The sequence below is a fragment of the Vidua macroura genome, chromosome 3 (genome assembly GCF_024509145.1).
Source record: "Vidua macroura isolate BioBank_ID:100142 chromosome 3, ASM2450914v1, whole genome shotgun sequence".
NCBI lineage: Eukaryota > Metazoa > Chordata > Aves > Passeriformes > Viduidae > Vidua > Vidua macroura.
This window is the reverse complement of record NC_071573.1, coordinates 44491179-44517449: the sequence shown is the minus strand read 5'-3', so window position 1 is coordinate 44517449 and position 26271 is coordinate 44491179.

The window sequence follows — 26271 nt, the reverse complement described above, 5'->3', positions numbered from 1 at the left end:
GCCTCTACCCATTTGCAGATTTTCCTCTACAAACATGACATCTACAGCCTAAGACCTATTTTTTGTTCGGGGTAGTTTTCTATCACCCTGGTAACTTTGTTCTACTTGTAAAGATCTTTGCTTTTAGTTGTTTTTAGTGCAAAGAATTTCCTGGTTTTTTCCCAAAGCAATAAATCCAGTGTCTTCCAGGAGTATTAGGGATCAATCCACTTCAGAGAGGTCCAGCCCATTCACATTGCAATTAATTTTTAAATAAATAAGTGTTAAGTATGCATTGTGGGAACCCAGGGCAAGGAGAATATCCCCCTTTCTGCCCTGGAGTGCTCTGACTCCCAGGAAAACACTGACTTTGACCCTCATTCATGGAGAAGGCCTCCTAAGCCTCAAAGTAAACTAGAGACCACAAAAGTGTGAAATAGATTGTAGAGATTGTAGAGAGCAGTTTAGTATGTGACATGGGTGAGAAATTTAGATTTTAGGGTTTTTAGCACATTGTAGATGGGTGCAAGATGGAGGATACAGGGTGCTGTCTTGAGTTCCTTTCTTCTTTCTTCTTCTTCCTTCTTCTTCTTGGGTTTGGGTGGTATCTTGTAATTGGGCAGAAAAATCCACATTGCAGGTCTTTAGGGGTCAGTTATTGGGTTAGAAAAGGAAATAATCTAGGTGTCACTTCTTAATTGGGTAGTTTAGTTTTTGACTAGACTTAAAAAGACCTTGCAACACGAAGTTGTTAGCTATTTTGCATACTGTTTTCATGCATGCAAGGTCTGGGTGCAGACAGTGTGCTAAAGTCATGATAAGATAACAATAAAACAAGAACCTAAAGACCGAAAAAATTCTGTGCGTCTGCTTTTCCTAATAAAGAACTACTTCAAGAGGGCTTCCTCCTGTCAGGTGAGCCCTCAAGGAGCTGCCCAGCGTGGGGCCCGCAAACACACTGCATCATGTGAAATTATGCAATTACACGGTATCAACAGAGTATACTATTTTTAAAATCACTGTTGCAAATAAAATTGTGTGATTCTCGTGGTGAGTGAAGGCCACAGATGTTGCTTGTGTAAGTGTTGCATTTCAGTCACACTGCATCACTACCATCTTGTCAGAAAAGGAAAAAGAATGAGCACTTTAAACCATGATTCCACCCCACAACCACATGATTGCTATAGCACTACTCAGCCTGTGTTTGGTTGTTTTGTTGTTTGAGATTTTTTAAATTTTTAGAATAATAAACATAAATTAGACCCGAATCTGCAAGGAACTTAACCTCTCAACAACAGATCTATTCAATGTAAAAAGGCTTTTTACTGGGAATCTTTAACTGGTCCCTGAATGCTTCTTTCTAATTTCAGGTTGCTGTATTCAGAAATGGATTCATAATATTAATTTCTCAGCCTTGATTTATGCTTTGGCAAAATAATTAATATAATTCCATGGTAAATTTATGTAATACCTTGGCTTCTAAAACCCCCACAACCCCCCCCCCCCAAAATATTAATTTCAAACACTTCATAACTTGGGAAAACAGAATAAGGAATAGAATAGAATAGAATAGAATAGAATAGAATAGAATAGAATAGAATAGAATAGAATAGAATAGAAAAAATAGTAAGGTGTCTTTTGCTGAATAATATTGTCTACACAATTAACCATGACATTTAGGTACATTTAAAACAATGCACAAACAAAAAAAAATCCTGAAAAGGGAGAGAAAGATAACCTGTTAGAAAGAAGCCACATCTGTAATTAATTACTTCAAGAAAAAAACATAGAAAAAAATGTAACTGTTTCAAGCTCTCAAAGAAAGATTCAGTAATGCATAGAGTTTAGCCATCTTTTTTTTTAGTATTTTTAATTTTTTTTTTTTTTTCATTTCACAGCCACACAGATACATCAATGTCTACATCTGATGGATTCCTTGTATTTTTTCTCTGTTTCCATCCCTTTGAGACAGCAGTTTTTCTTCAGGACTTCAGTCAGCAGAAGACATGTAAATAGACATCATGGTTTCAAAAATTCCAGGAAACTGAATGCTAAAGAAGATTAGGTTATACCAGCTCAAGGACAGCTGGACACAGTTAAACACAGGATGGCTTACCAGTGTTTTTAATACATGCTCCAGTCCATGAACTAAAAATCACCAAAAGAGATTATCTGGAGAAATACTCAAAATAAAAGAATAATAATAAAGGTTCTTCCTTACTTGATGCACAGCTTAAATGTCCAGGGATTTTTGCCACATGAAACTTAAAATGCTAAAAATTACATGTTCAAAAAGTGGAATTCATGTTCAATTAGTGGAAGAAAAACATGCCACATTTTACACAACCTTTTCTAGCTTAGGGAGTCCTACTGCCACAATTTATGTGAATAGGATAAAAAGTAAGAGCCTGAGTAAGATTGCTGTAGGGAAGAAGCAACTTTAAAAATTGTGCCTTGAAAGAAAACTAAGCAGTGTGCTCATAAACAACAATATCTGAACAGAGAAGCAGACATATCAATAATTAGTATTAATTTCTTCACAATACAATAGTAATTAAATTAGTGCAGGAGAAGAACTCTCCACAGACGCCAAATCTGTTACAATGCCCATGATCTTCAACAGAAGTGTTGCCAAACAGAAGGAAATTTCTGGTAATAGGAATTAATTCTTAGCACTTATTTAAGTTGAAAATTATTCTCTTCTCTACAAAACACAAAGAATAGTGCAGAATGTAAACCATACCTTTTTCTGTGCAGTAAACACCTATCTTGCTAGATAAGAAGGAGCACATTCTTGAATTGTATGCATTGTTTTTAAGAAAGTCTAGATTGTCTAATGAAGGACTGACCATTGAGTGAGTAAACATCTTGGTCTGAGCTGATAATGTATGTTTTTACTAGTATTAAGAAATTACTAGTAAAAAGAAAAAAAAATAGCATTTTCCATTAAATTATTCCTTAGATAATAAAATTTTTCCTGAAAAGTACACTCAGTCGGAAGTAAATGAGAAGAACACCAGCAAGTGAATGGCTGAGTCTTCAGAATTTCAGGGGTGTGTGTGTTTAAATTTTGAATGTAAGAATCTGAATCTGGTGCAATTTCCGATCCACTAATAAAAATTATAGACACAAATAAAATAAATTGGCATACAACTTTTTTGGGGCCATCTTGCTACAGTCCTCCTCTTTCATCTCAGTCTCAGCACCTTCCCCAGTATGGCTACACTGAATATGGTGGAACTTGCTTGTCATCATCTGCCAACCTGCTGAGATAAAATATTCCTTTCTGCTGACATGGCCAGACTTTGAAACCACCTCAAAACTGAATCACCATTTAAGAAGGAGGGCTTCCCAGCTCCTGCAAAGGAAAGGCAACTCTGTCCTGGCCATTCTGTGGGATAGCAGAGCATGTGTAAGCCAATACACAGCACACAGAATTGAACATCATTTGTAGTGTCAAGTTAGCTAAGCTCTTGGGGATGTTCCAAACACAGTGTGAACAGTAAATGATTTCCCAGCACATTTTGGTAAGAACTGAGTGTGCTGGCAGAGCAGTTTATAGAGTCTTGTATTGTAATTATTACGACTATAATTTCTAGTGTTTAAAAAAATGCTACTTGGGCACAGTACTTAAACTCCACCAGCACATTAAATTTCATAGGAAAGTCAGTATTTCAATAAAAACATTCTTCAGGGTTAATGATACTATTTTACATGGGGATATAGTGATTCAATTTTATAGAGAGATTAATCCAGACTGAGAATCTGTTTTGCTATAGGACTTTTTTTTTTTTTATATTACATGACTCTAAAAGTGCAACTCAGATTCTACTGCTTGAGCTACTATTTTAAAAAAATAATTTGCTTATAATTTTATGGACAAAACAAGGTACTAATATGTGTCTTAGATGTTCATTTTGGGCTGAAGGTCAAACACTGTTATGTCAGTGTTCTAATAAACACATTTCCCAGGAAATCAAGAGACCTTAGTTTTCCCAAGGCAGATCTAAGCTGTAAAATTCATTAAGACAGAGTTCAGTGGAGATGTGTTGTGTGTCTGTGTGTGCACATTGGCCCTGGCAATTTTAGTCTGACCTGTTTCAGACTGACAGAAGAGTCTCAAGCTAACATTGGCTTCAGCATTACTATAAAGTCAAAACCAAACTACTGCAGACTTTTGGAGAGAGATTCAAGCCTAGTAATCTACTAAAGGCTTGTCTATAATCATTCACCCTGAATCTAAAAAATGTCTCAACAAATTTTCATCATTTTCATAATTTTCATACCCCAAGTCATTGTGATCTAAGTATTACTGAACTACAAATGTCTGACCAACTCCACACCATGATTAATGAGCTTTAGAACCTTCTATCTCAGAGCAAACCAAAGTGAATTGTGATGCTGGTCATCTCCCCTCTTCCATTCAGTCACTCAGTGAAAGACTGCAAGGCCAAGGATCCTGTCCCCCCTCTGAGGTGTGAGCCTCTTGGAGGAAAACCCTACATCATAAGATGCTACAAAATAAAGCAACCTTCAGGACATCACAGAGACATTTAAGGAAAAAAAATCCCCATAAAATTAAATGAATGCAATTAATTATTAAATGCAGTGTATTAATTTCTAGCAGTAATGTAATCACTGAAAGAAACATAGAGCAATTCTGAGGATGAAGCAGACCTTAAAAGAGACCAAACACCCACTGAGGTAAACATTTTATAACTATAAAGATGTGAAGCAACAGCGTTTCAAGTACAGTTTCCACGCAAGAATCACAAGACATCTTTTTTATTTTTCCTTCACAATCCAAAAGGAACAATTTCCACTTTGGAACTTAGACCAACAAAGCAGAACCCAAGAAATAGTTTGAGTCCTTTCAGACAGCACATGATGTTCTAAGTCCAGTAGAGATAAGGACGGAAGGCACGCTTGTGTTAATTGGTCTATCATTACAGGGAAGATGCTGGGTGCCTACAATGTGAAAACCACAGGTCAGCACTTAAGAGTGTTCAGGAGTGGCCACAGCTACTCTTGTTTTAAGTGTAGTGAATGTCTTAAATGAGGTCAGTTTCAGGCAGATTATGTGGCTGCTGGGTGCTGCCTCAGTGATAGTACTGAGTGGGTTTAGAGATGGGATACAGCCATTTACAACGGGCTGGAATCTGGTGTTTGTTGCATAAGAGAGGATTGGAGATCTGAGAAAGGTGTTCACACCATTTAGCTTTAAGGGCCCAAATTAGGATATAATCTCTTTAGGTTCTTTATGGTTAATAAGATGTCACAAATGCACAATTTACCAGTCAGGGAAATTAATTTTTATGCATTGGACTCACAATCTCAGAAGTCTTGTCCAACCTAATTAATTCTGTGATTCTCTTATACTATGACACATCTCATGGAAAGTTTCCCTCACATACACAAAGCTTCTCAAGTTTAGCTTCATATTTTTAGGCTGAAGTTAAGTAGTGCAATCATTATGAGGGCATTTTGAAAAAAAGTCTTTAGCGTAAGGTTCATACCAGAAAAATTGTCATCTCCCAAGTGGATGCAGCAGCACAGATGACCTGGGATATAGGAAATATGGAATAGGAGAGGAGGAGGCTCTTTCATAATCCTGAACGTGAGGCGATGTCTACTGCAATATTACATCTGCTATTATCCTCTGTTGAGGACACCATAGATCAAGTATGTTAACAGATAGGCAAAATTTTAGAGACATGCTGTAAAAATTATTAAATTCTGAATTGCTGTAAAAATTATTAAATACTGAATAATATTTCTTCCAGGAAAAGAATAAATGATTGGATAGCATGCCTTTTAGTCAAGGCTTATAGAAACTCTATTTATTTGTCTTTCCATAAAAACTTGATAGGAATTGATATGATCACAGCCAGTAAATAAGCACCCACATAGAAGTAAAATTTCAGCAATGAGCTGCATCTTCAGCCTAGCAGATGAAGGCATACAGGATGTGTACCTGGAAGCTCATGTGTGACTAATTCAGGCAAGAAATATAGCACAAGCTTTTAACAGTGACTTTTTTTTTCAATGGAACAAATTACTTCAACTTGCAGTGGACTATCACTCTCTATACCAGTCTCAAAATAAAGACTGGACTTTGAGTAAGTAACAGTATGAGAAGGAGACAGGTACAATTTAATTCCAGCACAATTTAATTTAGGAAAGCACTATGGTGAGTTTTATAAAGGGAATCAGACAAGATGAGTCAAATACTCCCCTGTAAATTTGAGATCTATGGTTTTATGAATTAGTCTATTGGACATTACTTTTATTAGATTTATCTTTTAAATAATTTCATGAAAAATAACATGACAGAAATTCCCCAGATCCTGCTCAAGTGCCAGGGCATCAACCTCCTTCCCTTTTTCCTCAGCCTGCAGTGCAGGTACAATCAATATCCAGGTCACCTTCACCACCACTCTTCACTGCTTTGTAGTTTCACTTTGTCTGTCTTGCAAAACAGCTGTACTGCAGGCAGGTTCTTTCCCCAAATGCTGGCAACTATGGCATGATTACTGCTAGCCCTGCAGCCTTGCAACCAAGTGTGAGGAGCAATCTCCATGGTTTCTCAGAACCTTTTATTTTCTTGACTAATTTCATTTCATTCCTCTCAAATCACAGCCTCATATTCTACTGAATGACAGCTTCATACACAGATCTATGGCATGCATCCACTATAGCACTACTACCAGGAACATTTTGGTCATACATAAAACTTCGTTTTGGAAGCAAGGAACACCATTTGGTTTAAGTGTGCAGGATTGTACTATAAGAAAAAGCCAATTGCTCTGAAAAAAAAAGAGAAAACATTAAAAAGAAAAGTCTAACACATTTATTCCCTATTTTCTTATATTAAAGTAGAAAAAGTAGAAAAACTATATTTTTTTATAATTTCTTTTTATTCCTAAATCTACTATAAGAAACTTCCTATTCTGGAGCACTGGGGTCATTCAGAGCCAGGGTCTTTCCAGTGGATAACTTGATTCCCAGCTTTGCAGCAAGATGTAGTAATAGTTATCTCAGAAAAAATTGCAAACTAGTGGTGGTTAACAAAAGTAAGTCTTGAATGTGCTAAAAGAGAAAATAAGAGTAAAGGCCACCAGAGTTTAGAGGGAGAAGGATATTGGAAAATAAAACCACACAAATTTAAAAGCCTACACTGTGTTCTGAAATATCTTTAAAACGGAGTCTAATGTAAATATATGATAGGCCATGTCATAAAAATGTTTTATTGTATTCATAACAAGGTACTGTCAAACACATTATTGGCACTTCATAAATAATAAATAGTGATAACAAAACACTTTTCTAACTTCACAACATATAAGCAATGCAGCCAGTACAACCTAATGAATATAAAATCTTTATCTCTCCACCGGCCATCATGTACTATCTCTACATGTTATGTCAACATTTTTAAACAGCCACCAAAACATTGATCAGATGACTATACACTGGATGTTTTAAAATCTCTGACATATGGAAAATTTAATTTCCTAAGAAAATAAATTTTAAAAGGTGACAGAAAGTTAGAGGGAACTTGCTTACTGAAAAATCAGACTGGAAAAGAATAAGCAGAAAACAGAGAGTGTCAGTGGAAAGTAAAATTACTTCACTGGGTTAATGTGAAAAGCATAGAGAAAGCACTTAGATTTCTTAAATAATGTGAACCAAATAAAACAATTTGCGAATAGTAGGCAAAGGAAAAAACAACCCACATAATTTTGAGTTTGTAAATTATACAATGACTCAGTTATATAATGTTCATTAGACTTGTAATAGCTTCTGTTTCTCCCTTACTTTCCCTCATCTTTTCTATGTTTTTGACTTCCAGGAAAAAGCTGAGATATTTTAGTGCTTCCAAATCCATGAGCTCTTTAAAATATGAAAGCTGTTTGCTTTTTGTAGCCTCTTCTTCTGAGCACAATATTACTGTTCCAGCTTTTAGATTTCAGGTTTTTCTGACTGAAGGAGATACTCTCCATGGTCTGGGTTAGATTGATCAAATGGTTTCTTTTCTCTAGGGTTTGTCAGCTGAATATCTCACTGTAAATCATGGCCCTCTCTCCACCCTCTAAATATATATTAAAAGACAGCAGCACACTGGAGGTATTGCTAACTGCAAAACTGCAGCACTCCCTTGATTTCTGTTCTAGGTAACCTCCTTAACAGGTAAATGCATAGCCATGCTCTACATCAACATTGTTTTTGTAAAAATAGATTAGTTGCTTGATCAAGCAATCCTACTTCTGACAGAAAAAAAAAAAAAAAAAAAGATAAATCAATTGCAACACAAAGGTTGAAGTGGAACAACACAACAGCATAGATAAAATCCTCAAGAACTTTACTTAGGAGCATAAAGTTTAGTAAAGTGAGTCAGATTATGCTCCCATTATGTCTGGAACCAGGTTGCTGACATTAGCAAAATATGTTGCTTAGGGGAATTGAAAAATTCTCATTATGTATCTCTTTCTTTCAGGCTCACATGGCATACTCTGCTATTTTTCACACATGCCCAGAGATTTTAGGACTTCCAAAGCATCTTTGCCCATCAAGTGCCAGAGTTTTAAATGCTGGGCTAAAGTATTGCATAGTTATTGCAGCAAATAATTAATAGAGCTTTCTCATTAGTTATGCACTGCTCTAACATCTGCCCAAAAACCCAGCCATGTTAGAAATTTCTAACTCACTGTCAACTATTCGTCTGATAAGCAAAAGAAATTAACTCTTCCTTTATCTAGCAGCTGGCATCTGATGCCTGATTTTTCCCTCTGGGTAGCCAACACTGAATTTTATGATAAAGCTTACAGAAAATGCAGGACATGAGGGTTGTGTCTATATTAATTAAACAAATTGCAAAACAGAAAGTGAAACAATCTTCAGGAGCAGTAATTCACACTGGAACAGGCCCAGCATTGTTTTGACATGGATTTCTCCCAGATCCATGAGAATGGTGCTGGGATTAGCATCACCAGGAACATATTACCCAGTCTGCACATAGCTATGCAGTTCTGGATCTAGACAGATATAGATGTACCCAGACTGTGCGACTTTTCTGCAAAGACAGAGAACGAGCATTTCCATTTACTGGTCAATTTGCTAGCAAGGATATGCCCACCAAGACAAGTTTTCAAATAAGTGTAAGGGCTAGAGATGCATTTGTACAAGCATTTTGTCCAAGTACTAAACTGCCACAGGAATGTGTCAAACACCAACATTTCAGGCACTCCATCCACTTAACTCATTCCCAGAAAATGATCACTGAGTATCAGAGAGATACATGTGTTCTGTTGATATGACTTGGAAATATTTTAAAAATATACCAAACCTAGATATATGGGTTTTATTCTTGTTAATTTTCCTACCAGCGACAATATTTTTATTTTTTTAATTTGTTTCTCATGTCCTGCCATAAATACAAGTGTGCAACTGCCATGGTCAAGGAACAAAAAAAAAATTTGGATAAAAGGGATATTTATATGATCCCGGGGCTGAGAGACATTAGGAGAGGAGTGGAGGACTTGAAGAAGAGAAACAGAGCTAGTTATTGCTTGTGACACTGATAAGCCATCTTTCTTGAAGAAAGAGCTACAACATATTTGGCAATTTTGATGTATTACCACTATCCTGTCTTAATGTTGTTTGTTTGGGTTTTTTTATTGCATGCTTATTTTTTTCAGCAATGTGGCTTACAAAACATAAATTATTTTAGGCAGCTTAGAAACTTCTTTAATGTCTCCAGCAAAGTTTTGGATAGAAAAGTGGGTTAGTTTCTGTCTTATTGTGCTGCAGGACGTTATTGCCTACCAGGATAATGAGCAAGGAAAGCTTCCTAATAGGGAACTAAGTGCTTTTATACTGGGTATGATTTAATTATTCATTTTTATGCTAATTTATTTCATTAGTGTCAACAGACAATTAAAAATTACTTGTTTTGCACTGGAAAAAACTTTGATCTGAGGAAAAAGAGACATTTGCTAAGATGTCTTTAGAAATTAGGTCAAAATTCTAATTACCTGCAGGAGATATAAATTAGCAGATGATTTCTAAAATAGAAGATAATAAAGTTTTGTTCTGCAGAAAGTTTTTAAAGAGAAATCTCAACTTATTATGTCTATTTCTTTGTTTTATTGATGATATGCTAAAGGGGATAAGTTTTGTAGTCAAGTTAATATAAAAGTTACTTTTATATTAACTTTTCTCATCCTCAAGGTAAAACCTTACATGTAGGAAAATTTATTTTTAAACTATGTTTTCCTTTAGTTAAGGATAAATTTCAGAACGGGAACTGCTCATGATTAGGAAACAAGTTTCACCTTAAGAAAACTACTGACACATCTGAAAAACATCTCATAAAGACACTGGAGAAGAAGTTCCTATTTACATTAGGAGAAACCACACATCAAAGTGTCATATGGATAAAAGCCATTAACCTCAGCCCCTCAGAGAGCAAAGCAGGAAAAGGTGGGGAGATGCTAGGACTAGAACACAGGCAGAAGACTAAATATTGAAAATTTATATTAAGCAAGTGTCTGAATTAATTATATCAGGTATTCTATTATTTTTGGTTACTTAAAAGAAATTTCCATCTGAATTTCACTCTTTTTAACTGCTTTTAGTGCACATTGTTTTACTAAAACATTTTGAGCTGGAAAATTAGAACATTTTGCTTATAAAAGGTCAAAAATTTCTGGCAACTTGAAATATATGCTGACTATCAAAATATGCTTTTCTGCATATTTCTGTTTCAACTAATTGGTATTTTCTCCAGTTAAAAGCTATTTAATCAAAATATATAAGATAAATTTAAGGATTCTGAGTATGAGCAATATTTGCCCATCTGGTGACATTCCTGTAGTGGATAACAGAGAAAAACTAAATCCCAATCTGATGCTGCCAAATGTCTTAATAATGTAGAAAATGCATCTGGATGGGTGGTACAGGCCACCAGTCCTTCAGGCACTTTCCCAGAGGACACTCTCTGAGGAAGGTGACAGGGGCTCCCCAGGCATCCCATGGCATCCCATTTACACTGACCTTATCCTGGTGTGGTGAGCTGTGATCGTGCCAGGTAAAACCAGTAAAAGTATGTTTCAAGTGTCTCGGGTCGTCAGGCCTGACAGCAGAGTGCAGCCCCTGCCAGGTGCACATCTCTCCCCAGGTAGGGGGAAAATCAGGCCCCTGACTCCCACCCCTGTGTGAGCTTGGGTGAATTGCCAGCCAGCTCATGACTGGACTACAGGACTGTCTTGTCACCAAATGGGCATATTTCACAAAGACTTTTGTTGATTTATGTTATCTGTCTTTTTATACTTTTAGAAAAGGTGCCACAGGATACTAGCAAAAAGGTAATGCCCTTTGCTGTTTGTCACATGTGGTATAACGGAGTGTGCCTGTTCAGTGTGTTTATCATCAAGCAAAATTATAAAATTTGCTTTCCCCAGGATGTAGTACATCTTTGAAAACAGTCAGCCCTGCAGATCTAGATGGAGATTATGTGCATGTTTTGAGTCCATTGCAGAAAAAAAATTGATCCTGCACTGCCTATATACATGTGTATATAATACGTTCCTAATTATTTTTGCATTTATATGTATTTTATGCACAAAACCCCACAAGTCTGAAAGAGATGAAACCTGAAAAAAACACTAGGGGTCCCTCTTGGCAGCGAAGCATTCAGCAGTGTTCAAAAGAACAGAGCCAATTCCTGAGACAAATTTAGCTTTTACTGGAAATGCCTTCTCTTGAGAAGGGGGAAAGAATGGAAAAAAAAGGAAAGATAATTTATGGCTTTCTGTTCAAAACCTTCCTGGACCAAATTCACTTTTGCACTTTTTGTCACCTTCCAGCTCTGAAATGGAGACTGGGCTAAGCAGTGTATCCTCTCTTGAACTTCCCTGCTGAATTTGAAGGCATCAGCACAAAAGAACCAAAATACGGCTTTAACCTGGACCTCAGAGGGGGGTGGGGACCTGCCAAGACTGAATTCAGTGCTCAAGCTTCAATAACCCTGTAAGAATGCAGTTGAAAAAGGGAAAGGAGATTCATTTCTAATGAATGCAGCTTGAAATATATATTTCAAGACTTAAATGGATAGGTTTTTAGTTACAGTGTGGTGCAGAGAAGAGTAGATGTGGAACAACTGCTTACACTGACACAAAACAGCCTCTCATTCTCTCACACTCCCTGGGTCCCTTAGGATGCGATTGGACAGATGGATGCAAAAAACACCCAGGAAGACAGACAGAGAAAAAATATTATGTAAAATAAATGAAATTAAATCCTCTGGCAATGAGGCCAAGAGCTTGTAATTGCGTATTTGCTGGGCATGCTATTTAACACCAGTTGCGGGCTTCCTGCTTTGAAAATATATCAAGGACATCTTTCTAGTTTTATTCTTACAAAGGCTAGTATTAACATCATTTTTATATAAAAAAAGCTTGGAGAAAAATTGTCAAGTTTTTAAATTCATTTTAGATGCAGTAATTCTCATTGTTTGCAGCAGATTGTTTTCAATGAGAACATTTGACAGCCGATACTGTTGTGACAGTTTTTTCTAGTACCCTTACTATTGCAATGTATCTGTTGTATGTTATGTTTCCCATATTTTTTTTTGTGACAAAGCAAACAACAAACAGCTCAGAAATCTAATACTGGATAGTTCTTACAGTCTCTACTTGTACCTGTGCAGTGAAATCGTAGAGTGTTTGCAAACATGACATGTATAGAAGACTATACAAAGTTACAAAGACAGAATTTTCAAGAGTTCTTCATAGCATCACAGAATGATTTGAGTTAGAAGAGAGCTTAAAGGTCTTCTAGTTCCAGCCCCCCTGCCATGGGCAGGGACACCTTCCACTAAACAAAGTTCCTCTAAGAACCATCCAGCATGGCCTGGAACACCTCCAAGGATGTGGCAGCCTCAGCTTCTTTAGGAAACCTGTTCCAGTTCTTCACCACCCTCACAGATAAGAATTTCTTCCTAACATCTAATCTAAACTTGCCCTCTTGTCCTATCACTTGAGGTAAATTAGATGCTTGTCATTTCCCACTGGATTTCAATGAGAATTGTGGACCTGGTTCTTTTCAGTATTTTAGGAAATCTCATTTAAGACATGAGTTATGAGTTCCATTGCTGTTCCACTGTATCTAATTAGGCTTCCTAATGAGCACAAGGTCAGTAAAGTACCATGTGTTTTGCTTAAAGTCTCTGAAATTTCACTAAATCCCAACTAAAAGTCCCAGACTGCAAACTGTCAGGATTATATCAAGTCTCCTGACCAATCCAGTATCTTTCTTTTCTGTGACTGACACAGTCACAGATTGAGAGAAGCAAAGACACCTGAACTCACTATGTGGCAGTATCAAAGGCTTGCATTTAGCATGGGTCTACCTAGAAAAGCTCCTCATGGGAAAAAAAGAAAACTGAAATTGACAAATTTGGCCTTTCACCTGGGAATAGCAAGCCTCCAGCTGCCCAGCCTATAGCACTCATGCAGAGAACTTGTTTGTAGGACATCTCAAACCAGTCTCATGTGTGCTCTGTGTAGACACATCTTACTACACATATGCAGCTTATGTAAGGAATTTGTACCCTATGCATCTGCTCAGTGGATGTACATGGGCCTTATTCCTCCTTGGTACATTATGGATTATTCTAATAATTTGCCAGTAGATAAGAATGAACTCCCATGTCCTTATCTATTTCTTGGATCGGTTCAATTTATGGTGCAGACTAAATGCACATACTTCTGTCCTGGAAATATCTAGAAATAATTTGACAGCTAATAAAGATGAATTAACAGCAATAGCAAACCCCAATGATCTCTAAAGTCACAAGGTAGGGCAGCAGCTAAACTAAGAAATACCAGCTGCAGAAGTAAGATCCCAGTCTCATTTTCTCATTTTTAAATCAGTAGGTTATACAACCCTTTACCTTTCCCTGTCTCCTTGGGTGAATGTGAAAATCATCCAGATTAATTTCCATCTCTTGTTATTCAAAGGTACAGTAACTAAGAAGGAGACCAGATAAACCTATGCAATATTTGCCTGAACCTAGTTTCTTAAATGCCTTTCACATTAAAAAAAAAAAAAAAAAAAAAAAAAAAAAAAAAAAAAAAGTATACAGAAAAGAGTGGATATTCAAGAAATTATTCCTTGGTGTCCTTCCATTCAGCTTCAAAATAGTTCCAGTGGGCTACAACATTGGAAATTACACATCATTAAACACATTATTTTGCTAAATAAGAGTAAGCCACTAAATTTGTCCTTCTGAAAGTAGCTCTTGGAACCAAAAGTACAGGTAGATGAATGTCTAATAACTGAACTGTGGATATGTTTCCACTTCAAGTAAAAAACGCTGAAAATATCCTACAAGTGGATCTTGTGAAATCAGGTGTACACATATAAACTGCTACCAAGTACAAGAAACATTGTGAAGTATAGAGGTGTTTATAAAACTGGAGTTGCCTGTGGTCCATTGGAATTGTTTACAAACAGCCTTAAAACTGGTAACATCTACACTGAAAATCCACTTGTTTATTAATATTTATTTAATTAAGATGAGGATTATTCACTGTCTGCCTGTACCTGGTGAATTTTTGTGTTAGTAGGCCTGAGTGAACACACTTGGATCCAGGAGTTGACTCATCAATGAAGATACAAGCTATGACCAAAATATGGTGATGCCCAGCTGGATATCAGCTACTGCATGGTCTGCCTGTCTTCCTTGGGTCTGCCCTAAACAGTGTTATGGGTGGTGGGAGAAGTTTGGGATTAACACTTTTGGAGCACTTTAAAGGACTCAAGCCCATATAAAACCAGGTTTTATTAGCCCTGTTACTCACAGAGCAACATCGCAAGGTATGATTTTTTTCCTACAAGTAATTTCCAAGCACCTAACAGGCCACACAGCTGACTTGCTGGCGTCAGCACGTGCTGCTAGATGACACTGAACACCATTAGCTGATACCCTGGCTGCAAGTTCATGAGACACAATAGGCCTGAGACAGCCACTGAGACAGACCCATGAGACAGCCACTGAGTTGGTGTGTGGGTCATAGCCTGACAGAAATGGATGCAATCTGCCTCATGCAGGTAAGGAACAGCACTTTGGCACAATTGCTTTGAGTCTATACCCTGGCTTTTACTTGGAGAACAGTGTTAGGGCCTGGCAGGGAGAAAAGTTGTCCCAGTACTTGTCTTAGGAGACTCAGCCTTGAACAACATGCTACACTCAAGCCCACCCTTTGTCTTGCCCAAGCAGATAATTTTCAGTTTTCTCCTATTCAGCACAGAGCAGAACCTCACAGCATGGACATTATCTGGAAGTTTTTGAGGCTGCAGTCATGATCATGAGATACCATTTATCAAATGAGTCAACATCCGGAGTTATCACTTGGGCTCTGAGAAAACTTTAGCATTAGAAAGATTTATGCCAGAGACCATATAATTTGGTTTACCATATGCTGTTTTATCTGATAAAGATAAGTGCAGAGCAGTTGCCAAAAGAAGAAAAGCAAAGAGAAAAAGCAGTGCAACAAAGCTGTTTTCATTTAGTTCACCTTTAAGAAGTTGGCTAAATATCTAGAAAGAATTCCCAGATATATTTTTCCCAAGCCCATAAAATCCTTTCTCATCACTACAGAGCCTTTGAAGGATTTGCCCAGGGTTCTTAGAGTGCCTTTCCTCCATGTATATGTCAGGATTTCAAGTACTTCTAAACAGTTTCAAATTCTAAACAATTATCTGAATAATGAAGTGGTCTCTAAACTCATTTGTTCAAAGTCTAACTCAGACAAAAAAAAAGAGTAAAATACAGCGAGACTTATAAACCAAGTGCTATGGGATATCACAGAGAAGATTTCAGAAGATTTGGGAAGAAAAAGATTAAAAATTAGATTTAGTACAAGAGAACTTTCTAGAAAGATATAATTTATGAAACAAACAGTAGATTGCAACTTCATCTAATGAAAAATTATGCCTGTACTACATGTGTTCTGATGAAACACAACTGAAAGGGGAAGCAATGCTCTCTTAGGACAGAAAAGATATCATGGTTTCAGCAGAGGGTTTCCAAATTAAGAACAGCTGAACTGAGACTGCCTGTGGAAAGCCGGGACTGTAGCAATTGGTGAGCACTACAGATCACGTCAACAGCTAGCAGTAATAATGCTATTCAAAGGTCTTATTTACAATCCCTGCATCCAATATGGTCCAGAGTTCTCTCAACAAAGAGAAGAGTTTTTTCAAGCAGCCACACTGAAAAGTAAAGTTCTATTGTAATGGATTATTTCCCTTGCTTTTTGTTTCTAGTGCATTTTCTGGAGTTTTATTTCATTTTATCTCACAGAATATGTCCTCCTAACAAGAAAAGCCAAGAATATGTCCCTCTAACAAGAATGAGAAATTTCACTCACTTGCTGTCATTGGCATGTTTTTTACAAGGACATGTGAAAGTCTGACTCTTGAATGTGTTCTGCCAACAAAAAATTAAGGCACTGAAATAGATGTAATCTGTCTGACATTCCTAAAATTTTCTGTGTGAAATGGTTTTCCCCATTTGCACATCACACAGTATGCGAGACCTAAATTTATGGTTGTTTTTTTTCCTAGGAATGCATTCTTTTATAGGGTTTGAACTGATTAACATGTGAAACATATCCACTAACTGATGTTAGCTTTAAGATAATTTGGTAGAATTACTTATTATTGAAACCTTACATTACAATTAGAGATAACAAGATCTCATATAATAAAATAGGAAAGTACAATGGTCCAGTCCTGGTTTATCTCACTGTAAAGAGTCAATGAAGTTCAGATTTACTCTGGGTTTAAATTGCCATAATTACTAGGTTTCCAAATCTGGGTAACAATTTGAGCTTTTCCATTTTTTTTATATTATAATTTACCATCAGAAACTTTTCTGTTACATTTTTTAAGGGATTAGAAAGATATTCCCTGAAGGTTGGGTCTGTGTAGTTTTCCCAGACAAAGGCAATATGGTAACTATTCCCTCACAGCAACACACGGTATTTGGGAAAGAAGGCAATATGCTGTGGCTCATGTTTCCCACCCCCTAGCCCAAAATAATGAAAAGCAGTGATAAACAAACTCCCCAGAAGCTACATCATCCAAGCAGGGGTTGTAGCACCACTCTGCCGACCTCAGTCCTGCCCAGGTTCTCCTGCTGCCGCTGTGAACTTCCCGCACTGCTGCTCTCCAGAGCACTCCTGCCCCGCTCAGCTGGGCTCTGCTCGCCTCAGCTGGACCTAACTGGGTCAGGGTGGTCCCCACTGCTACCAGCAGCTTCCCTGCTGGGGCTGTCGTTTCAGCACTACGTTTGATCGTGTTTTGGCCTCTTTCAGCACTGCAGGCGCACTCCAGACAGAACGGAAATGGGGACCAGCAGGATAGCAAAGGGATCACATCTGCAGCAGCTGATGCTGACACCTTCCCAGAGTGAGGCAAAATGGCCAACTTCCAGTAAAAGGCATCAGGCTTTTCCTCAGAAAACTACGCTACCAGAGATAACATAGGTCCCTGCTGCTAGGGACCAAGACAATATGTACAGACTTTGTGAAAAAGAAAGTCCTTTTAATAATGTCTCTAAAGTCCCTTTAATCCACTCTCCAGTAATCTCTCTGACCATTCTTCCCTTTCCTCAATTACATTATTAGTAGAGAGTTAGTGAAGAAGAGGGGCCTAGCTCAGCTTCTATGCAAAGATATACACATGTCTACATATCTACAAAGATATATACATGTCTACCCTTTTGTCCTTTGTTCACTTTTATATAATTCCTATAAATCCACAATGTAGTCAGGACTAAAGGAACTTTCTGTGATCTTTTTATCAGCTGTCACTATTTTAACACTAATATAATCCCAAAGCACTAGGAAAAGATTCATTTATGGAGGAGCTGGATGTGCTTGCCTAGAAGTGGCTCAGCATTGCCAAGATTAAGGAGTAATAAGGCTACTGCAATAAAGTTCATGATCACCAGGAAGAGTAAACATATTTTCCTGGAGCAGTAGAATGTATTCATAGTCCAATTACAATTACAAACATTTTATATAATTTTTGAAAATTTATTCCCTGTTTACTTCTCTCTGTGTTGTATTTGTTAGAGCAAGGATTTCAGACACTGTAAGAATACCATTAACATCTGAAACACATCTGTACATTTACTTTTGACTGTATCACACTCACAATTTACCACAGACAGAGGTTCTCTCAATTTAATCCTGTGTTGGATCTGTCTGGGATGATGTTAATTTTCTCTGTAGCAACCTGTAATGTGTTGTGTTTTGAATTTGTGACTAAAATAGAGATGATATTAGAAGAGCATTTGCTGAACAGTTCTTGCACACTATTAAAGAGTTAGTCTTTCTAACTCTTCATCTCAGTGAGTAAATTTGGGATGCAAAAGAAGCTGAGAGATGATGCAGCCAGAACAGATGATACTAACTGATGGAACGGATATTCCATGCCATATAACATCATGGTCAGTAATAAAAGAAAGTGGGGGGATTTTGGCATAGTAGCCATTTCTTGTAGACTGGCTGGGCATCAACTTACTTGGGGAAGGTGATGAATGATTTGCCAATTTTTTTTTGTTTTCTTTCTTCTTCCTCTTTGCTTACTTAACTACCTATCTCTATCTCAAGCCATGAGCTTTCTTAGTTTTGCTCTTCCTAAATTTCTCCTGTCCCACTGGGGAAGGACAGAGGGAGTAAGTGTTTGAACTGTGCTTAGTTGCCTAATTATAGTTAATCTATAGCAGATCATTAAAATGTTCATCCCTTCTGACTTCAACTACCAAAAGCCATGGCTCAGATACCAAAGCTCACTTCCTCTATAATCTATTATGAGGTTCAGGTAAGGACAGCCAAGAGCTGATTTGCTCTTTTTCAGTCTCTCTCCTCCCATTGACTGAAGAAGGAACTTGAAATGTACCTCAGGTGCTGACAATACTGACACCAGAGGACAAGCCTTGAGCTGGCATGGGCAAGCTGTTAGGTATCTGATTCACTACCTGGGCAGGTTTTGGATACCTAGCTTTGAATTGCCTACACAGAAATCTGCACACAGTAATGCTTATATGTCTTGATACATGATCTATGTTTCTTGGACAAGAATCTGAGTCCAAAACTCCATGAAGAACAGTCCCACCTTTCTTGCAGGGTTCGTGTAACAAAACTGCCAGATTAAATCAGGTTAAAATCAAATGCTTGGGGAAAAAAAAACCTTTTCTAACCTAGCATATCTTCTCACCATGAATCCTTCTCTCCAGCTTTGCTCTTCAGTCCAGGACTTTTCATAGCCACAGCTTTTACATAAGTTCCCTGGGGTTCTGGATGGGACCCCTGTGCACACTGGCCAGACAACTGCCCCAAGTCACCCTGTGAGCTCGCTGCCTGATCTGCCTGCTGTGCCAGGCGCTCGCAGCTTGGACTCCATGTGTCCTCCCTCAGCTCTGTCTTTGCTGTCAGAAAAGAGGCAATTGCCCCATTTGTCCAGTGAATTGTGCCTGAGCCTCTGTCTTCTGTGTTAGTCCAGTGTTGCATCCTGGGATTGGGTTTTAGGGGTTCTTATTTGTGTTAGCTAGCCAAGTCCTGTGTACCCCTGTGCTTCCCCTGTGTCGTTCCCCCCCGCCCCGCGGTTTCTGGCCCCAAGCTGTCTGCCGTTGGATTTTCCCCCTCTGCTGCTCCTGTAACCACCACCCCGTCTGGCCCCAGGAAACCCCGTGCCTGCCACCCTAATCCACACGATCCCACTCAGTCTGAGGCTTGGTGCCTGCCCCTGCGGGGTTCTCTGGTTGGTCGCTGTTGCTGGCGTCACCGCCATGGCAGCCGCCCCTATTGGATGGCAGGCCATGGATCCTCTTGCCCCACCCCTCCATAAAATCCTACCCCGCCGGCACCCAGGCGCCATTTTCTCCCATGCGAGTGTCGGGAGAGGTTGCATCTTTCCATCTAACCGTGCCACGTGACCAATAAACCGTTCCTGTCAAGCACGGAGTAAATGGACAAATTCCTTACTTCTTTTCCGGATCCCTAGCGCACGGTAACAGCGTCTGGCCAGCCCACGCGCCCGAGACACGGAGCCGTGTCTGGGAAACCGCGGCAGAAAACCCCGGCAGCACGTAGAAGCTACGCCACAGCCAGGCTCCCAAGAGCTGCATGCAGCCAGGGAGAATGAAAGCTAATGCCGCAGTCCAAGGCCATGTCATTTTAGGGAAGTATATTATCCTGTACACAGTATGATGTGAGTGAACAAAGGGAACAGCCCATCCATGAGAATCAGACCTGCTCTGCATTTTTTTCTGAGCACAAGTAATAAATTTGACGTGCGTGGGAGGCGTTTAACTTCCGCTGCATGTGCAGCCCACATGAGATGGAGACATTCAAGAGGTTCAACCAGCACTTCCAGGACCTGTGCAGTTGCAGAGTGCTGAGCTGGCTGCACATGGCAATCCACCACAGTGTGCAGGAATGGCACTTCCAAACAAGGCACGTACCAGTCTGGAATCTTGGGACATATGACAGAGAGAATGCCTATTGTCTGCAGATGAAAAGTCTGAAAAAACAGTTTGCCCTTCTAAAAAAGATTCAAGGTGAAAAAAATATGCCCAGGAAATCCTGGACGCTTGGTAGGTATTCCCAAGCTGGCATCTGTGGTAGCACAACTCTCTTGCCAGCACTGCCTGTGTTAGACTGTTGAAATCTTCGAGAGGTTTGTCTACATTAGGCTGAAACACAGGAGTGACTACAGTGCAAACAGTAATTTGATAAATGTTATGACAGGAACAATAGGAAGAGGTGTCTTGCCAAGCACAGTCTGAGTTGCAAAGGGAAGTAATGGAAACATGAGGCAAAGTATTATTTTTGGATATTGGAGAGTGCATAGTATGGAATATTTTGAAATTAATTTCGATTTGTTTGGCAGCTTGTTTGATTGGGACAGATAGCATTTGGATTTTGTTTTGTGTTTTTTCTTCTTACTACATTTTTTTGGCTTTTTGACATGAAACATAATGAAAGGAAAATTAGTAGAAAAATTTATTTCCATACTCTCAGAGCTGTGCTTTGCCTCTTAATGTCCCTTTCTTTCCTCTTAAGGCTTTGTGACACACCTGTGTTAAAAACTCAGTGCTGAATATGGTAGAGAAAACAGTCTCCTCTGACTGCACAAGAATGTTTCTTAGATATCACTGCTGACTCTTTGGATTGGAAGTGTGTGAATAACAAGAAAATAGGAGACATGCTGAACTTAAAGAAAAACAAACCTTGGACAAAATGACTGATAAGTAGAAAAAAATAATAATTATTTGCCCTGGAGGTTGTTGCTGTGCCTCTGATGCTCATCAGTAATGTTTCAGAGGGATAATCTTAAAACCATTCCTATAAGGGGACCAAATGCAGCAGTAAAGGGAGTTAGTAGTGCAGCAGTAAAGATTAATTAGTAGTCATAGCTGCAGATAATTGCTAAACTTTGAACTCAGGTTCTAAAATGGATCATCATCAAAAGAATCATCTTCCCTGCAAAATAAAAATTGTTAGTATAGGTAGCTAATATTACGTTAACATATCATGCACTTCTAGCCCACTTTTCTCTTTCAAATACCCAGGAAAGTGATACCATGAACAGCTGTCTGCTTTTTTCATATACAGGATATAGTTGAGCCTTTCAGATATTCTTCTTACCAGAGATAATGCTGGTAATATACGTGAGTAAAAAAAAAATTCTCCCCTCAGAATTACTATATCTGGCACTGTAGAAGAAATTATTTTTTACTTAGAACATAGATTGTGACCATATGCAGTGCTGTTCTTTTAACTGTTCCTGCTGTTGTCTTTCCTTTAGACAGTTCCCATAGTGGAGAGCTCCTGGAAATAATTTTGGAGTCAGGAATTCTTTCTGTGTAAAAAACTTGAGACTTCCTGCAGCTGTGGGATATGAGCCATCAGACAGGAGATTTGGACTTGCTTTCCACCTCCTTGCACAGTGCATGGCAGAAGAAAGGTCCGTAATATCATCAAACTTTGCTGTGGAGGTTTTCCACATAAGAAACAAGGCAACAATGAGTGCTAAACACTAGAACAGAAAGAGAAATAAAAGTATCATCTGTTTGTTCAGGACAGGTATATACGTAGCTTTTTCACACTGATTTTTATGAAGAGGAAACAGTATCAGATGTGGCACCTGGCCCACTTACTCCTCTTTCTGGCATGTCTTTTCCCCTTATCCAATACATAGCCTGGACCTGGACCACACATAAGGGCTTCACCAGATTGATGGTAGCACATGAGCATCTCGAGTCCTCATTCCAGAGAGAAGGGAAAACAGTTCCCAGAATTGCTCCTCCCAGAACAAACTCGGGGAGCATGTTCTGCTCTAGAGATGGGAAAACATGCCAGTGGAGTCATAATGGGTTATCACTTTTGTTAGCAATATAGGAAAAAAATATACTAGTTATGCGTGGAATTTGAGCTCTAGGGAAAATCAAGAAGAGGTTGATGTTAGCTCCAGTGGCAACAGGATTTAGCTCTGTGTCCTTATTTAAAAGGCCAAATTTAAAAGGTTTTATGGGCAGATTTACTAAAAGCATTACAAACACAGTTGAAGCACTTCAATCAAAATAATCTCTCATAGGGGTGTCAGACCACTTACTCACAAGTTTCTAAACTATTACTTTAATGGGTGAGAAACTTTCATATCTCTAGTAAAACCTCCATTAGATGCTGTCGTGGTTTGACACAGAAGTGAATTTTTTCAGGAAGTTGAGTCAAACCAATCAGTGGTCAGGTTTGGATAGTGGCATTTGGACTGACCTCTGAAGGTATGGACATGCCTCTGAGAACACAGGGGGTTAAAAGCAAGAACTCCCAGGGGAGCTGTCTCTTTGGTTCTGGTCGTCAGAGAGTGCAGACTCTCCCCTGCCCAGCCACAGGCTGGGTGGGGGAGGGGAAGCCATGCGGCCTGAGGGAGGTAGGCCGAGGGGGCTGAAGGACTGGAACCGAGCCAGCTCCTGCAGACGGAAGGGTGGAGAGAAACGGAGATGCCTTTGTTCCCCCCCACCCCCCACCCAGAGGGAAAGAGACAGAGATTGTGACAGTATCTGAAATTTACTGGCAGAGAAGAAGGAGAAGGAGGGGGATAAGCCCAGCATGGGAGTTGGAGTTAGTTCTGGGCAGAGATTTCAGCCATCTGGGGAGTCTGAACTTTTAAGCCTATCCTGGGAAACGAAGGCTTTGTAAAATATTACTCCTCCTCGATTTATAGTGGAAGAGAGACAATCCGGGACCTGAGATGTTAGAAGAAGAAATTTTTAGATGGGAGGAGATGATGGAGTAGCTTTTGACTGGACTTTTCTTGTTAACCATAGACTGAACCAAATTCTCCTGCAACAGAGACTGCATTTTTAGGGGGATGCAATGGTGAACCAAAGAGACCTGCTTCAGCAACTACCAGCACTGGAATGGCAAGAACAGAGAAAAGCTGAGGAGGGAATGGTGATGCCCTCTGTCTTCAGGAAGAAGATGATCTCTGTTCTTTGACCCTCGACCCCAGGGGGAAAGAAATGGGGGGGGGGGGGGGGGGGGACTGTAGTCCCAAGATGAGAAGCTGAACTGTTGTCTCTTTGGGTCCGTCGCAAAGCATCCTTAAAGGAGCCCTATGAGCAGTCTGTCCATGCATGGTTGTGAGAGCACTGTAACATGGAAAGGAGAGTGTCACACTGGCAGATTTTCTCCAGGTGGTTGCCATGTGTGACATGGAAACACAGGAGGTGGCAACTGTGTTTCCTGGGGGGTCTATGGTGCAAGAGAGACTCCTCTCTCCCTTGATGGACTGAGTATTGATTATCTGAAGAGTGGCAACTTTATCAGGAATCCCAGGTGATGTCTCACTGTGGTTGTTTTGGAAATTGGGTGGGAGGAGGAGTGTTTTGGAGGGTCTTCATCCTGGATTTAATGTGTGTGTCTTTTACAGTAGTAGTAGTTTAATAAAGTTTTTTTTTTCTTTTGTTATTAAGCTTGGGCCTGCTCTGCTCTGTTGCTGATAACATCTCACAGCATTTATGTTGGGAAGGTGTATTTTCATGGGGGCACTGGCATTGCGCCAGTGTCAAACCATGACAGATGCCAAGCACAAACTGGCAAATCAGCACCATGCTATTATTTTTCATCTGAAAATCTTAGCTGAGGTTGTTAGTAGTTCAGGAGTCTCTCTATGTCCTGTTGCTTTACCCATTATAGGTTTCCCTAAGACATATATTTTAAGTATAATTTAAAATGCAAATACAAACTGGACAAAGACAAGGCCAAGGGTACTAGTATCCAAGCTGGGAATGTATGGCGAGCAAGTGTATGAGGAGGAGAGATTTTATGATTAAGAGGTGCAAAAATACACAGGTAAAAGGAAATCAAATCATTATTGCCGTTGGCAGGCATTGCAGTTCCATTATGGACTTTTGACTATGAACCTCAAATGCAGGGCAGTGGTTAAGTAAATAAAGACCAAACTTGAGTGGGTGGCTTGATAGGGCTGGCAACTGGACCTTTCCTTTCCTTTAATGAGACCTGCTCCAGCCATACTGCACCACAGTTAATTCTTGCTGCTGTTATGTCCCATGTCATCCGCCAAATGCTAGGACAACAAGAAGAAGATGCAAGAAGATGCAAACATAAATATTTAGTCTTTGCCTCATAACAACTTTACAGTGTTTGGTAAAGGTTAAAATGCCTAGCCGTATTCTTGTTCTATGTTTCTTTTTGTAGCTTTGCTTTGTGCTAAGAAATATTTTTATCTAGATTGAAATTAACAAGTGGATTTAAGGGAAGGGAGGAGAAAATGACCTAATGTGTCTAATAAGGGACAAACTTCCCATTTCCTCAAAGGACAAAACACAGTGAAAATTTAAAAAATATCTTTCATTAAAGTACAGAAGCTTATCCATTCAGGAGAGAGTCTGCTGGGCCGCAGGACCATGAGTGAATCACAGTATTTAATATTTTGCCCTAACCTAATCACTTTCCTAATGCACGCTGTTAGTGCAATGCTTTCTGAAGTGAGGTAGGGGCAATCAAACCATTTAGCATCCAAGCACAGAGTACCAGAATGTTCCAGTTGGTAGCTGTCTAACAGTTGCTGCATCTATTTTAAAAGCATGTTCTTAAAAGCATGTACTACCTAAGCTTCTTGCTGGAGCTTAGGTAGTACAGTCAATAGTGGTTTAGTCTATATAACCAAGAAGGCTTTATTCTGCTGCCACCACACAAGCTTCTTCATTGGAGATGTGCTGAGGGATACAGTCATTGGAGATGTGGATCCAAGGGATCCACACAGATCTGGCCATAGGGTCAAGTTAATTATTCATTAATTTTATTCACTGGCCTGTCAGTGAGTGCTCAGATTTTAGTTCATATACAGAAGCCTGAATAAAGCCAGAGCTGAATCCCACCCTCACTGAGCATAGCCCAGAACAGTTTACTCAGATCTTTCTTGATCTTAATCCTGCTGTATTGCAATGGAGACACGTATCTTCTTTCCTACTTAGAGCAAGATCTCAATTTTTCAGTTCTGTGCTTTTAATCATTTAGGTATTGATTATTTATAATAGGTATTGAATATTTGTTTTCACCTCAGAATGTCTAAAATCAGAGCTAGCCTTAATTCCAAATGCCATATTCAACCTCTCTACTTGGGAATTTTCAGATCTCTATACAGCCACATCTGCTTTGAGCCTGCATTCACAGAGGGGTTCCAGCCTCCATGCTGGCATGCCACAGGCTGGATTCCTCTGGCCAGGACATGTACCCAGGCTGTGTGTGCGAGCTCAGCACTTCCCAGCTGAGAGAGCGCTGGCTGCCATGACCAAAGCTCTGCTCCATTCCCTCTTGCTGTCTGAGCTAAATCCTGACATTTCCTTGTATGTAATTAACTGTCTCAGCTACAGTGCTATCCAGCTGCAAGATTTTTACCCAATGAGTCATATACCCCCCTGCCAAAAGGCTTTGTTTTTTCCTTCTTTGTTTGTTTTGCTTTACTTTGTTTCTGTGTAACAGACAGCCAAACACGTTAGCCGTTCTTTAGGGATTCCCGTATTCTGGGCAGCTATACCATATGCAAATCTTTCTTACAAGGAATTCTCAGACAAAGCAACCTCAATTACACACGTTTTTACTTACTGGCTATGAAAGATCAACTTCCCAGCTTCTAGTAGTCCTGATAAGGCTGTTGATCATACAACTCATATAGAGAGCCTTGCAC